The sequence below is a fragment of the Leptinotarsa decemlineata genome, unplaced genomic scaffold (assembly GCF_025532065.1).
Source record: "Leptinotarsa decemlineata unplaced genomic scaffold, Ldec_3_MD MMD2_tig00000157_RagTag_RagTag, whole genome shotgun sequence".
NCBI lineage: Eukaryota > Metazoa > Arthropoda > Insecta > Coleoptera > Chrysomelidae > Leptinotarsa > Leptinotarsa decemlineata.
In genome coordinates, this window is record NW_027412543.1 from 330,573 (window position 1) to 345,512 (window position 14,940).

Consider the following 14,940-nt stretch of genomic DNA (forward strand, 5'->3'; position numbering starts at 1 on the left):
CAGAAGCGATAACGTGATAAATTATTGGGACAAAATGTCTGTATTCTATAAATTTCAGACGATGTAAATTCACCATAACAGTCGTACAAAAAATGTTGTTTGTATTTCGTGTATAGAATTCGTGTTTTCATGCCACATTCGGGAGTATTTTTGACTTCGACCTGCGGTATGGGCCAAATATTGACATTTTTTTTCCGCATTCAATACAGAAATAACTATGAGGACTTTTTACATATTCGCCTAAAGAACGTTTGGAAGACGTCATAGCCTCTACATTAGACTGTCTAGTTTGCTTGACAAAACGGTTATCAGATTTCTTTTGGATGTTTCTCCCGAACAAGAGATTGTCCTGTATGTAGAGGCCCAACTTTTGGGACAAATATTCTAGACACTAAAAGTACCTTGCAAAAATGCAAGCAACGGCTATCAAATCCGTCAAAAAGGTCGATCCATAGTATCTCACGGAATATTGTGCAAATTTACATAGTTCTCAGATATATCTATTCGGGTTATACTACCACCATTGAAATCAACATCCATCTTCTTGAATACAACTTGAAATTGGAGCAACTACGATCAAACAAGTCGAAAAGTCTAACACGCGACTTGCCAACAGACCGTCTATAGTAAAAACATAGAAAGACCACTAGATGTGAAATTGTATTTCAAGTATTGATATCGGAAATGAAAGAGAGAAGTATCACTCAGTTATTTTGGGCTAAGTTTTTTCAGACAGGAAAAATTTCTGTATTCGATTTTACTGAAAACATTGAATACTATTTTCGAAACAACAGTCGTTCGAAAGCGATAACGCGATAACTCATCGGGACAAAAACTACGTCAAGATGTATGTATTCAATATATTTCAGACGATGTAAATTCACTTCAACAGTTGTACAAAAAATGTTGTTTGTATTTCGTCTATATAATTCGTGTTTTCATGCCACATTCGAGAGAATTTTTGGCTCTGACCTGCGGTCTGGGCCAAATATAGACACTCTTTCTTGGCACTCAATACAGAAATAACCATAAAGACTTTTCACATATTCGCCTGGAGAACGTTTGGAAGACGTCATAGCCTCTACATTAGAATGTCTAGTTTGCTTGACAAAACGGTTATCAGATTTGTTTTGGATGTTTCTCCCGAACGAGAGATTGTCCTGTATGTAGAGGCCCAACTTTTGGGACAAATATTCGAGATACTAGAAGTACCTTGCGAAGATGCTAGCAACGGCTATCAAATCCGTCAAAAAGGTCGATACATAGTATCTCACGGAATATTGTGCAGAAATGCATATTTCTCAGATATATCTATTCGGGTTATACTACCACCATTGAAATCAACATCCATCTTCTCAAATATAAATTGAAAGTGAAGCAACTACGATCAAACAAGTCAAAAAGTCTAACACGCGGCTTGCCAACAAACCGCCTGCAGTAACAACACAAAAAGACCACTGGATGTTGTGGAATTGTATTGTTAGCATTGATATCATCAAATATAGGATGAATGAAAAAGAGAAGTATAACTTAGTCATTTTGGGCTAAGTTCTTTCAGACAGGAAAAATTTCTGTAATCGATTTTACTGAAAACATTGAATACTATTTTCAAAACAACAGTCGTTCAGAAGCGATAACGTGATAACTCATTGGGACAAAAACTACGTCAAGATGTATGTATTCAATATATTTCAGACGATGTGAATTCACTATAACAGTCGTACAAAATATGTTGTTTGTATTTCGTGTATAAAATTCGTGTTTTCATGGCACATTCGGGAGTATTTTTGACTTCGACCTGCGGTATGGGCCAAATATTGACACTCTTTTTCCGCACTCAATACAGAAATAACTATAAAGACTTTTTACATATTCGCCTGGAGAACGTTTGGAAGACGTCATAGCCTCTACATTAGAATGTCTAGTTTGCTTGACAAAACGGTTATCAGATTTGTTTTGGATGTTTCTCCCGAACGAGAGATTGTCCTGTATGTAGAGGCCCAACTTTTGGGACTAATATTCGAGACACTAGATGTACCTTGCAAAAATGCTAGCAACGGCTATCAAATCCGTCAAAAAGGTCGATCCATAGTATCTCATGAAATATTGTGCAAATTTACATAGTTCTCAGATATATCTTTTCGGGTAATACTACCACCAATGAAATCAACATCCATCTTGAAATTGGAGCAACTACGATCAAACAAGTCAAAAGTCTGACACGCGACTTGCCAACAAACCGTCTATAGTAAAAACACAGAAAGACCACTGGATGTTGTGAAATTGTATTTCAAGTATTGATATCATCGAAAATGAAAAAGAGAAGTATTACTTAGTTATTTTGGGCTAACTTTTTTCAGACAGGAAAAATTTCTGTATTCGATTTTACTGAAAACATCAAATAATATTTTCGAAACAACAGTCGTTTGAAAGCGATAACGCGGTAACTCATCGAGACAAAAACTACGTCAAGATATATGTTTTCAATATATTTCAGACGATGTAAATTTACTTCAACAGTTGTACAAAAAATGTTGCTTGTATTTCGTGTATTAAATTCGTGGTTTCATGCCACATTCGAGAGAATTTTTGGCTTCGACCTGCGGTCTGGGCCAAATATTGACACACTTTCTTGGCACTCAATACAGAAATATAAAGACTTTTTACATATTCATATTCGCCAGGAGAACGTTTGGAAGACGATAAAGCCTCTACATTAGAATGTCCAGTTTGCTCGACAAAACGGTTATCAGATTTGTTTTGGATGTTTCTTCCGAACGGGAGATTGTGCTGTATGTAGAGGTCCAACTTTGGAACAAATATTCGAGATACTAGAAGTACCTTGCAAAAATGCTAGCAACGGCTATCAAATCCGTCAAAAAGGTCGATCCATAGTATCTCACGGACTATTGTGCAGAAATGCATATAACTCATATATATTTATTCGGGTTATACTACCACCATTGAAATCAACATCCATCTTCTCAAATATAAATTGAAATTGAAGCAACTACGATCAATCAAGTCAAAAAGTCTAACACGCGGCTTGCCAAAAAACCGCCTATAGTAACAACACAGAAATACCACTGGATTTTGTGGAATTGTATTGTGAGTATTGATATCATCAAAAATAGGATGAATGAAAAAGAGAAGTATTACCTAGTCATTTTGGGCTAAGTTCTTTCAGACAGGAAAAATTTCTGTAATCGATTTTACTGAAAACATTGAATACTATTTTCAAGACAACAGTCGTTCAGAAGCGATAAGGTGATAACTTATTGGGACAAAAACTACGTCAAGATGTATATATTCAATATATTTCAGACGATGGAAATTCACTATAACAGTCGTACAGAAAATGTTGTTTGTATTTCGTGTATAAAATTCGTGTTTTCATGCCACATTCGGGAGTATTTTTGACTTCGACCTGCGGTATGGGCCAAATATTGTCATTTTTTTTCCGCATCCAATACAGAAATAACTATGAAAACTTTTTACATATTCGCCTAAAGAACGTTTGGAAGACGTCATAGCCTCTACATTAGAAGGTCTAGTTTGCTTGACAAAACGGTTATCAGATTTGTTTTGGATGTTTCTCCCGAACAAGAGATTGTCCTGTATGTAGAGGCCCAACTTTTGGAACAAATATTCGAGACACTAGAAGTACCTTGCAAAAATGCTAGCAACGGCTATCAAATCCGTCAAAAAGGTCGATCCATAGTATCTCACGAATTATTGTGCAAATTTCCATATTTCTCAGATATATCTATTCGGGTTATACTACCACCATTGAAATCAACACCCATCTTCTTAGATGTAACTTGAAATTGAAGCATCTACGATCAAACAAGTCAAAAAGGCTAACACGCGGCTTGCCAACAAACCGTCTATTGTAACAACACAGAAAGACCACTGGATGTTGTGAAATTGTATTGCAAGTATTGATATCATCAAATGTGAAATGAATGGAGAAGGGAAGTATTACTTATTTATTTTGGGCTAAGTTTTTTCATACAGAAAAAAACTCTGTATTCGATTTCACTGAAAACATTCAATAATATTTTCAAGAGAAAAGTCGTTTGAAAGCGATATCGCGATAACTTATCTTTACAAAAATAACGTCAAAATGTCTGTATTCCATATATTTCAGACGATGTTAATTCACTTCAACAGTTGTACAAAAAATGTTGTTTTTATTTCGTGTATAAAATTCGTGTTTTCATGCCACATTCGAGAGTATTTTTGGCTTCGACCTGTGATATGGGCCAAATATTGACACACTCCTTTTCCGCACTCAATACAAAAATAACTATTGAGAATTTTCACATATGCGCCTGGAGAACGTATGGAAGACGTCAGGGCCTCTGCATGAGAATATCCAGTTTGCTTGACACGACGATCATCAGATTTGTTTTGGATGTTTCTCCCGAACGAGAGATTGTCCTGTATGTAGAGGCCCAACTTTTGGGACAAATATTCGAGACACTAGAAGTACTTTGCAAAAATGCTAGCAACGGCTATCAAATCCGTCAAAAAGGTCGATCCATAGTATCTCACGAAATATTGTGCAAATTTACATAGTTCTCAGATATATCTTTTCGGGTAATACTACCACCAATGAAATCAACATCCATCTTGAATTTGGAGCAACTACGATCAAACAAGTCGAAAAGTCTAACACGCGACTTGCCAACAAACCGTCTATTGTAAAAACACAGAAAGACCACTGGATGTTGTGAAATTGTATTTCAAGTATTGATATCATCGAAAATGAAAAAGAGAAGTATTACTTAGTTATTTTGGGCTAACTTTTTTCAGACAGGAAAAATTTCTGTATTCGATTTTACTGAAAACATTAAATACTATTTTCAGCTATAATATCCCAAGGACATTGATAACTAACGAAATAATTTTATCACAGTTTTCGAAAGCACGTTATTTGGTAACATCCCGACGCCGAAGGCGGAGGGATGTTACCTAAAATAACGTGCTTGAGGAAGTTGTGATTAAATTATGAGTTATTTATCAATGTTCGAGGGATAATCGGTGAGAAAATTTTTTGCAATTCGAACAAAATTATTTATTGAACACACAGTTATTAAAAGAACAATTCGTATAATGATATTCCGTTGATCTTGCTGTATTTGCCTCGGTTACTGCATAGGTGTTTCCACGCATACTATTGATTATTTGGTTATGATGTTCCTGATCAATATTCAAATAAGGTTTTATGGAATTTCCATTATTGTGCCCAGTAATTTTCAACAAATGCTGTTCTTGAACTCCACTCTTAGCTAATTGACTGACTGCAGTTGCTCTATTAGAGTGATTGGTTATTTTCCTCTGTTTCGTATCCAAGCCAATTGCTTCAGCAGAAGATTTCGTCCATCCGTTGATTATATTTCTACCCAAAGGCATATTGTCATACCAGTTATCGCTTCCTGTCTTCCAGTGACGATTTGGCCTTAAAAATAGTCTATTTGTCTTGATATTTGTGCCTCGTTTTGATAATAATTTAATGAATAATCTGACAGGACAAGCATTGTTATCACTATTTTGAACTAACCATTTGCTAGAGGCGCAGTTCTTTGAATCCCCTTGGCAGGTTTTACTGAAAATTGGATTATATTCTATCCTATTAGTTGGAGATCCATTGTTTTCCTTTTCGATATGAAAATAATCAACTAAGCAAGCAGCACCTTCACCACCTCTCCAAGCCAATTCCACCGCTGCTATGTGATAAAATTTGCGTAGGAGTCCTATAGGGGTATTTTCATCCCAAAAGTTTATAATTTTACTCATTTCATTTGAAGTTAATGGTACTGAGCTTGTTTTGCGTTTAGTGGGATCTGTTTGTAAATTTCTTCGTGCTGCGTCGCGTGCATTCCGCGCTTGTTTGAATGCAACACTTTTAAAGGGGTCTAGCATGATATTATACTCCTTGTAATACTTTTCTTGTAATAATTTGCTTGTTATATTCCATACGGTTTCAACAGTAGCCTCCTTAAACTCTGTGCTATCCTTTTTTCTCATATTAATCGCCCAATCCTTGAGTAATAATGCAAGCTCTTCGAGAGTACGATTTCCATCCAATTCATATTTTCTGGCGTCACAAAACTCCATAAATATTTTCCAAGTGTATTTTTTACTATTGACAGTATTTTTTGGTGTATTTTCTTCAATGATTTTGTCAATTGCCGCATCATTTTGAACACCAAAGCGAGGAAGTGACATTTTCGAAATAAATTGAATTACTGAAATGTCAGCAACAACTTTATTGTGTTGGTTGCTTAGCAATATCATGACATAAGTGATAACTACCCGTGAAAACTATCCATGGGTAGTTATCAGTGTAATGATGGTTTCATTGGTTATTTCGACACACATGACTAGAAATAGACAAATTTGATAGGATAATTTTTATGGCAAAAAATTTTCGAAACAACAGTCGTTTGAAAGCGATAACGCGGTAACTCATCGGGACAAAAACTACGTCAAGATGTATATTTTCAATATATTTCAGACGATGTAAATTTACTTCAACAGTTGTACAAAAAATGTTGCTTGTATTTCGTGTATTAAATTCGTGGTTTCATGCCACATTCGAGAGAATTTTTGGCTTCGACCTGCGGTCTGGGCCAAATATTGACACTCTTCTTTGGCACTCAATACAGAAATGACTATAAAGACTATTTACATATTCATATTCGCCAGGAGAACGTTTGGAAGATGATATAGCCTCTACATTAGAATGTCCAGTTTGCTCGACAAAACGGTTATCAGATTTGTTTTGGATGTTTCTCCCGAACGGGAGATTGTTCTGTATGTAGAGGTCCAACTTTGGAACAAATATTCGAGATACTAGAAGTACCTTGCAAAAATGCTAGCAACGGCTATCAAATCCGTCAAAAAGTTCGATACATAGTATCTCACGGAATATTGTGCAGATTCACATAGTTCTCAGATATATCTTTTCGGGTAGTACTACCACCAATGAATACTATTTTTAAGACAACAGTCGTTCAAAAGCGATGAAGCGATAACTCATCGGGACAAAAACTACGTCAAGATGTATGTATTCAATGTATTTCAGGCGATGTAAATTCACTATAACAGTCGTACAAAAAATGTTGTTTGTATTTCGTGTATAAAAATCGTGTTTTCATGCCACATTCGTGAGTATTTTTGACTTCGACCTGCGGTATGGGCCACATATTGACACACTCCTTTTCTGCACTCAATACAAAAATAAATATTGAGACTTTTTACATATTCGCCAGGAGAACGTTCTGAAGACGGCATAGCCTCTACATTAGAATGTCCAGTTTGCTTGACAAAACGGTTATCAGATTTGTTTTGGATGTTTCTCCCGAACGAGAGATTGTCCTGTATGTAGAGGTCCAACTTTGGAACAAATATTCGAGATACTAGAAGTACCTTGCAAAAATGCTAGCAACGGCTATCAAATCCGTCAAAAAGTCGATCCATAGTATCTCACGGAATATTGTGCAGAAATGCATATAACTCATGAATATTTATTCGGGTTATACTACCACCATTGAAATCAACATCCATATTCTCAAATATAAATTGAAATTGAAGCAACTACGATCAATCAAGTCAAAAAGTCTAACACGCGGCTTGCCAAAAAACCGCCTATAGTAACAACACAGAAATACCACTGGATGTTGTGGAATTGTATTGTAAGTATTGACATCATCAAATATAGGATAAATGAAAAAGAGAAGTATTACTCAGTCCTTTTTGGGATAAGTTCTTTCAGACAGGAAAAATTTCTGTAATCGATTTTACTGAAAACATTGAATACTATTTTCAAGACAACAGTCGTTCAGAAGCGATAACGTGATAACTTACTGGGACAAAAACTACGTCAAGATGTATGTATTCAATATATTTCAGACGATGTAATTTCACTTTAACAGTTGTTCAAAAAATGTTGTTTGTATTTCGTCTATAAAATTCGTGTTATCATGCCACATTCGAGTGTATTTTTGGAGTCGACCTGCGGTCTGGGCCAAATATTGACTCTCTTTTTCCGCACTCAATACAGAAATAACTATAAAGACTTTTTACATATTCGCCTGGAGAACGTTTGGAAGACGTCATAGCCTCTGCATTGGAATGTCCAGTTTGCTTGACAAAACGGTCATCAGATTTGATTTGGATGTTTCTCCCGAACGAGAGATTGTGCTGTATGTAAAGGTCCAACTTTGGAACAAATATTCAAGATACTAGAAGTACCTTGCAAAAATGCTAGCAACGGCTATCAAATCCGCCAAAAAGGTCGATCCATAGTATCTCACGAAGTATTGTGCAAATTATCATATTTCACAGATATATCTATTCGGGTAATACTAACACCGATGGAATCAACATCCATCTTCTTGAATATAACTTAAAATTGGAAAAACTACGATCAAACAAGTCAAAATTCCAACACGCGGCTTGCCAACAAACCGTCTATTGTAACAACACAGAAAGAACACGGGATGTTGTGAAATTGTATTTCAAGTATTGATATCATCAAATATAAAATGAATGAAAAAGGAAAGTATTACTTATTTATTTTGGGCTAAGTTTTTTCATGCAGAAAAAAATTGTGTATTCGATTTCACTGAAAACAACCAATACTATTTTCAAGACGAAAGTCGTTTAAAAGCGATAACGCGATAACTTATCTGGACAAAACTAACGTCAAGATGTATGTATTCCATATATTTCAGACGATGTTAATTCACTTCAACAGTTGTACAAAAAATGTTGTTTGTATTTCGTGTATGAAATTCTTGTTTTCATGCCACATTCGAGAGTATTTTTGGCTTCGACCTGCGGATTGGCCAAATATTGACACACTTATTTTCCGCACTCAGTACAGATATAAATATTGAGACTTTTCACATATGCGCCTGGAGAACGTATGGAAGACGTCATAGCCTCTGCATCAGAATGTCCAGTTTGCTTGACACGACGGTCATCAGATTTGTTTTGGATGTTTCTCCCGAACGAGAGATTGTCCTGTTTGTAGAGACCCAACTTTTGGGACAAATATTCGAGATATTAGAAGTACCTTGCAAAAATGCTAGCAACGGATATCAAATTCGCAAAAAATGGTCGATCCATAGTATCTCACGAAATATTGTGCAAATTTAGATCGTTCTCAGATATAACTTTTTGTGTATTACTACCACCAATGGAATCAACATCCATCTTCCTGAATATAACTTGAAATTGGAGCAACTACGATCAAACAAGTCGAAAAGTCCAACACCCGTCTTGCCAACAAACCGTCTATTGTAACAACACAGAAAGACCACTGGATGTTGTGAAATTGTATTTTGAGTATTGATATCATCAAGGATAGAATGAATGAAAAAGAGAAGTATCACTTAGTTATTTTGAGCTAAGTTTTTTCAGACAGAAAACATTTCTGTATTCGATTTTACTAAAAACATTGAATACTATTTCTAAACAGTCGTTTGAAAGCGGTTACGCGATAACCCATCGGGACAAAAACTACGTCAAGATGTATGTATTCAATTCATTTCAGACGATGTTAATTCACTTTAACAGTCGAACAAAAAAAGTTGTTTGTATTTCGTGTATAAAAACACTCGTTTTCTGCACTCAATACAGAAATAAATATTAAGATTTTCTACATATTCGCCAGGGAAACGTTTGGAAGACGTCATAGCCTCTACATTAGAATATCCAGTTTGCTTGACAAAACGGTTATCAGATCAGTTTTGGATATTTCTCCCGAACGAGAGATTGTGCTGTATGTAGGGGTCCAACTCTGAAACAAATATTCGAGATACTAGAAGTACCTTGCAAAAATGCTAGCAACGGCTATCAAATCCGCCAAAAAGGTCGATCCATAGTATCTCACGGAATATTGTGCATAAATGTATATTTCTCAGATATATCTATACGGGTTATACTACCACCATTGAAATCAACATCCATCTTCTCAAATATAAATTGAAATTGAAGCAACTACAATCAAACAAGTCAAAAAGTCTAACACGCGGCTTGCCAACAAACCGCCCACAGTAACAACACAGAAAGACCACTGGATGTTGTGGAATTGTATTGTAAGCATTGATATCATCAAATATAGGATGAATGAAAAAGAGAAATATTACTTAGTCATTTTGGGCTGAGTTCTCTCAGACAGGGAAAACTTCTGTAGTCGATTTTACTGAAAACATTGAATACTATTTTCAAGACAACAGTCGTTCTGAAGCGATAACGTGATAACTTAACTGGACAAAAACTACGTCAAGATGTATGTATTCAATATATTTCAGACGATGTAAATTCACTAGAACAGTCGTACAAAAAATGTTGTTTGTATTTCGTGTATAAAATTCGTGTTTTCATGCCACATTCGAGAGTATTTTTTACTTCGACCTGCGGTATGGGCCGAATATTGACACTATTTTTCCGCACTCAATACAGAAGTGACTATAAAGACTTTTTACATATTCGCCTGGAGAAAGTTTGGAAGACGTCATAGCCTCTGCACTAGAATGTCCATATCCATTGGATGTTGTGAAATTGTATTGTAATTATTGATGTTATCAAGGATAGAATGAATGAAAAAAAAAGTTTTACTAAGTTATTTTGGGCTAAGTTTTTTCAGACAGGAAACATTTCTATATTCGATATTACTGAAAGCATTGAAAACTATTTTCAAGACAACAGTCGTTCAAAAGCGATAACGCGATAACTTATCGGGACAAGATGTATGTCTACGTCAAGATGTATGTATTCAATATATTTCAGACGATGTTAATTCACTTCGACAGTTGTACAAAAAATGTTGTTTGTATTTCGTGTATAAAATTCGTGTTTTCATGCCACATTCGAGAGATTTTTGGCTTCGACCTGCGTTGTGGACCGAATATTGACACAATTCTTTTATGAACGCAATACAGTAATAACTATTGAGACTTTTCACATATTCGCCTGGAGAACGTTTTAAAGACGTCATAGACTCTGCACTAGAATGCCCAGTTTGCTTGACTCAACGGTCATCAGATTTGTTTTGAATGTTTCTCCCGAACGAGAGATTATCTTGTATGTAGAAGCCCAACTTTTGGGACAAATATTCGAGATACTAGAAGTACCTTGCAAAAATGCCAGCAACGGCTATCAAATACGCAAAAAAGGTCGATCCGTAGTATCTCACGAAATATAGGGCAAATTTGCCTTCATATCGTGTTCACTGGGAAGGACTGTCGAATGCAGATGGGAAGGTTTTAAATCTGACTCTGTAGATCATTGAGTAGGAGATTTGAGCCGGTTCTAAGCCTCCCCCCACCACTATGACGTATTAATTGCTTTTTTTTATTGTTAAATAACATCAAGGGGATGTGACCTTGAAGTGTCTGGTGCAGGGATCGTTCAGATTTTTTTTTCATATGAAATTTTGTGTGTGTGTGTGTGTGTGTGACATAGTGACGTAATTACAATTACTTGATGTGTGGGAATGCACGGTACAGGGTTTACATCCTTCAGTTATGTTCATGAAACATGACCTTGAATATGGAATTCAACTTTGAGATTAGGGAACTAGATTGCATACATGGTAAAGTCAGGGTTTGATATTGTCCTTCATGTGTATTCTGTACCTGTTTGTACAGAATAACCACACGTCTGCATACGACGAAGATCCATCGACTGATGAGCGGTCCTCATCAACATTGAAATGACCTCTACATACGTCACATGATGTCGACAAGGTGACTTTGAAGAAGTCTTTTGAGTTCGCCGTTGAACGAGCTTTATCTACTTCACACACTTGAACTATGTCAGAAGGTGATACAGTCAATGTGACTTTGAGATAATGTTTTGGATTTAACCTTGAATGACCTTCATTCACTTCCCATATTTTCACGACATTCATTGATTCATGTGATTATTTTGACTTTGAAATGACCTCTACATACGTCACATAATGTCGACAAGGTGACTTTGAAGAAGTCTTTTGAGTTCGACGTTGAACGAGCTTTATCTACTTCACACACTTGAACTATGTCAGAAGGTGATACAGTCAATGTGACTTTGAGATAATGTTTTGGATTTAACCTTGAATGACCTTCATTCACTTCCCATATTTTCACGACATTCATTGATTCATGTGATTATTTCGACTTTGAAATGACCTCTACATACGTCACATGATGTCGACAAGGTGACTTTGAAGAAGTCTTTTGAGTTCGACTTTGAACGATCTTCATCTACGTCACACCCTTGAACTATGTCAGGAGGAGATACGGTCAATGTGACTTTGAGATAATGTTTTGGATTTAACCTTGAATGACCTTCATTCACTTCTCATATTTTCACAACCTTCATTGATTCATGTGGTTATTTTGACTTTGAAATGACCTCTACATACGTCACATGATGTCGACAAGGTGACTTTGAAGAAATGTTTTGAATTCGAACTTGAATGACCTTCACCTACGTCACACCCTTGAACTACGTCACACTGAGAGTAGTGTGACGTACCACGACCACAATCGTATCATATAAAAGACGAGTTGTGATCGTGAACGTTGTCATTCAGTACATGAGAGCGCATCGAGATGAATTTCGAAAAAATCGCAGCTGTAGTTTGAATTTCGCCTTTCTTCTGACAGTGTCGTCTTTCATTAGCATATGAAATTGGATTACGGCTAAAAATATACATTTTCCATCATATAACTTATCTATATTGAATTTTATGAGAAAAATAGTTATGACAAAAGTTGTATGAAATTAAATTCTCAACAATTTTGATTCCTATAATTTTTTTTTCATAAAATCGATATTTTCAGAGAAAGGGTGGAGGTGAAATTTCGTCATTGTATTATCACGTTTATTTTTGACTCTACGAGAAACTTCGTGATGAACAAAGTTGTATAAAATTGAATTTCCTACAATTTCGATCCCATCAATTTTTTTTTTCATAGGTTCGATATTTGTATCGATTTAAATCTGAAATAAGTAGGGGGTGAAATCTTATAATGGAATTATCTCATTTATTTTCAATTTCACAAGAAAAATCACAATGATCAAAGTAGTATGAAATGAAATGAAAGACGAGGAATTTTTTTCCACATTGTTTATTCCAAGATTACAAACTGCTTCTTCTAACCTTCCAATATCTACCAAACTAATTTGAATGTGTATCTGTCGTCATCGTCTTCGAATTGAAATTTAGGGAAATAAATGTTGATTATGTCACCATGTCGTCAACTCCTTTCTTGATCCGCTTCTGAAGATCCTTCACACAATTGCTAATGTGGGCGACTTCCAGCCGGTACTGTTTCGTTGAATCACCCTCAACACGGTACTCCTCATTGACTCCGACGATGTCCTAACTTCCCCTTTCAATGTTGGTTTCCACCTCTGACAGTTCAGCCAGCAAACAACTTTTCCGTTCGACTAGTTGTTCCTGTCGAACCACAAATCGTCGCTTGCGTGTGGCAATCTCTGCCAATCTCTCATCGCTGTCCCGGATCACTAGTAGCTTCGTCTTCCTCTCTCGGCATATTCTGCCGAGTTCGAGCACGTCGTTGACTAAGTTGCAGCTCCTCTGCGGTGTCGGTAAGTCCATCTTGCTACCAGAGGGTGGGACGGAAGTTGTCCCCTGAACAGTTGGCACAGGCATCGGTGGCGGAGATAGTATGGATCCGGCTCTTGGTAGATTATGCGGTCCGGTTGTGGTCTCTAAAGATATCATGGTGGTGGGCATCGGTGGCTGAGGTACTATGGATCCGGCTTTTGGTAAGTTATGCGGCCCGGTTGTGGTCTCTGAAGACGTCATGGTGGTGGGCATTGGTGGCTGAGGTACTATGGATCCAGCTTTTGGTAGGTTATGCGGCCCGGTTGTGGTCTCTGAAGATGTCGTGGTGGTGATTGGCTCAATGTTTAATGCAGTGGATGGCATCTGCGATGCCGTCGGTGGCTGATTTTTCGTATTGACCGTCTCGGATTTTGAAACGGTGGTATCCAACGTAGAAGGGGCTCGCCACAGGGTCGAGGTCATCGGCGGCTGCCGATAAGGATTCGTCTCATCCCATATTTTCATATATTTCCGCAGCTCCGACTGCTTTGGTTTCACCTTCGGCTTCACCTGCTTCGACTTAGCGGCGGACACTCTTTTCTTATTCGATTGGGGGGCAGCAAACTCATTATCGCTACCGTTCGCTGCCTCTCTCTTGTTGGCCCTCTTCGAACCCTTCTCCGCGTCTTTGCTGGTGCTGCTCGTTTCAGAAGAGGGGGTGGTTGAACGAACATCCTCCATTCTGCTACATCCAGGTCTTGGAGTTGTCACCATCACAGGTTCTCCAGGAAGGGGGCTGAGTGGGAGTTCTACATGGAATTCCGTTAGGAAGTCCACGATATTCTCTGGTAGCTCTGATCCCTGCACCAACACCACGTCTTGCAGGATATTCACCTTACCCTTCTCAGATTTGCCGGTATCAGTGAAAAGGGGCATACTCCAAGCTAGAAATTCACAAAATAGTTACCGACTCAACATCCAACGACACCTTTTACAACTAACGTTATACCTCACATTCCAAGACTATCTGAAAAAATGAGACGAATTGGAAATAGATATGATGTTAGAACTACTTTCAGAACAAAAAATACACTGAGATCTATACTCACACATACAAAACCCAACAACAAGCTAGAAATTCACAAAATAATTAGAATGGAATATAATAATAGACAATAATAATATATCTGAAGAATGGTTGGTTGGATAACAGGATCAATTTTTTCTCAAAGAAACAATTGTTTTCTTGCCAACGTTTCGAATTCAATTAAATTCTTCTTCAGGGCTTTGTAATAATGTAGTTTCATAAACATACCTCCCACAAAAACTTATACGACAAGTATCGTTTCTATTACTTACCGAAA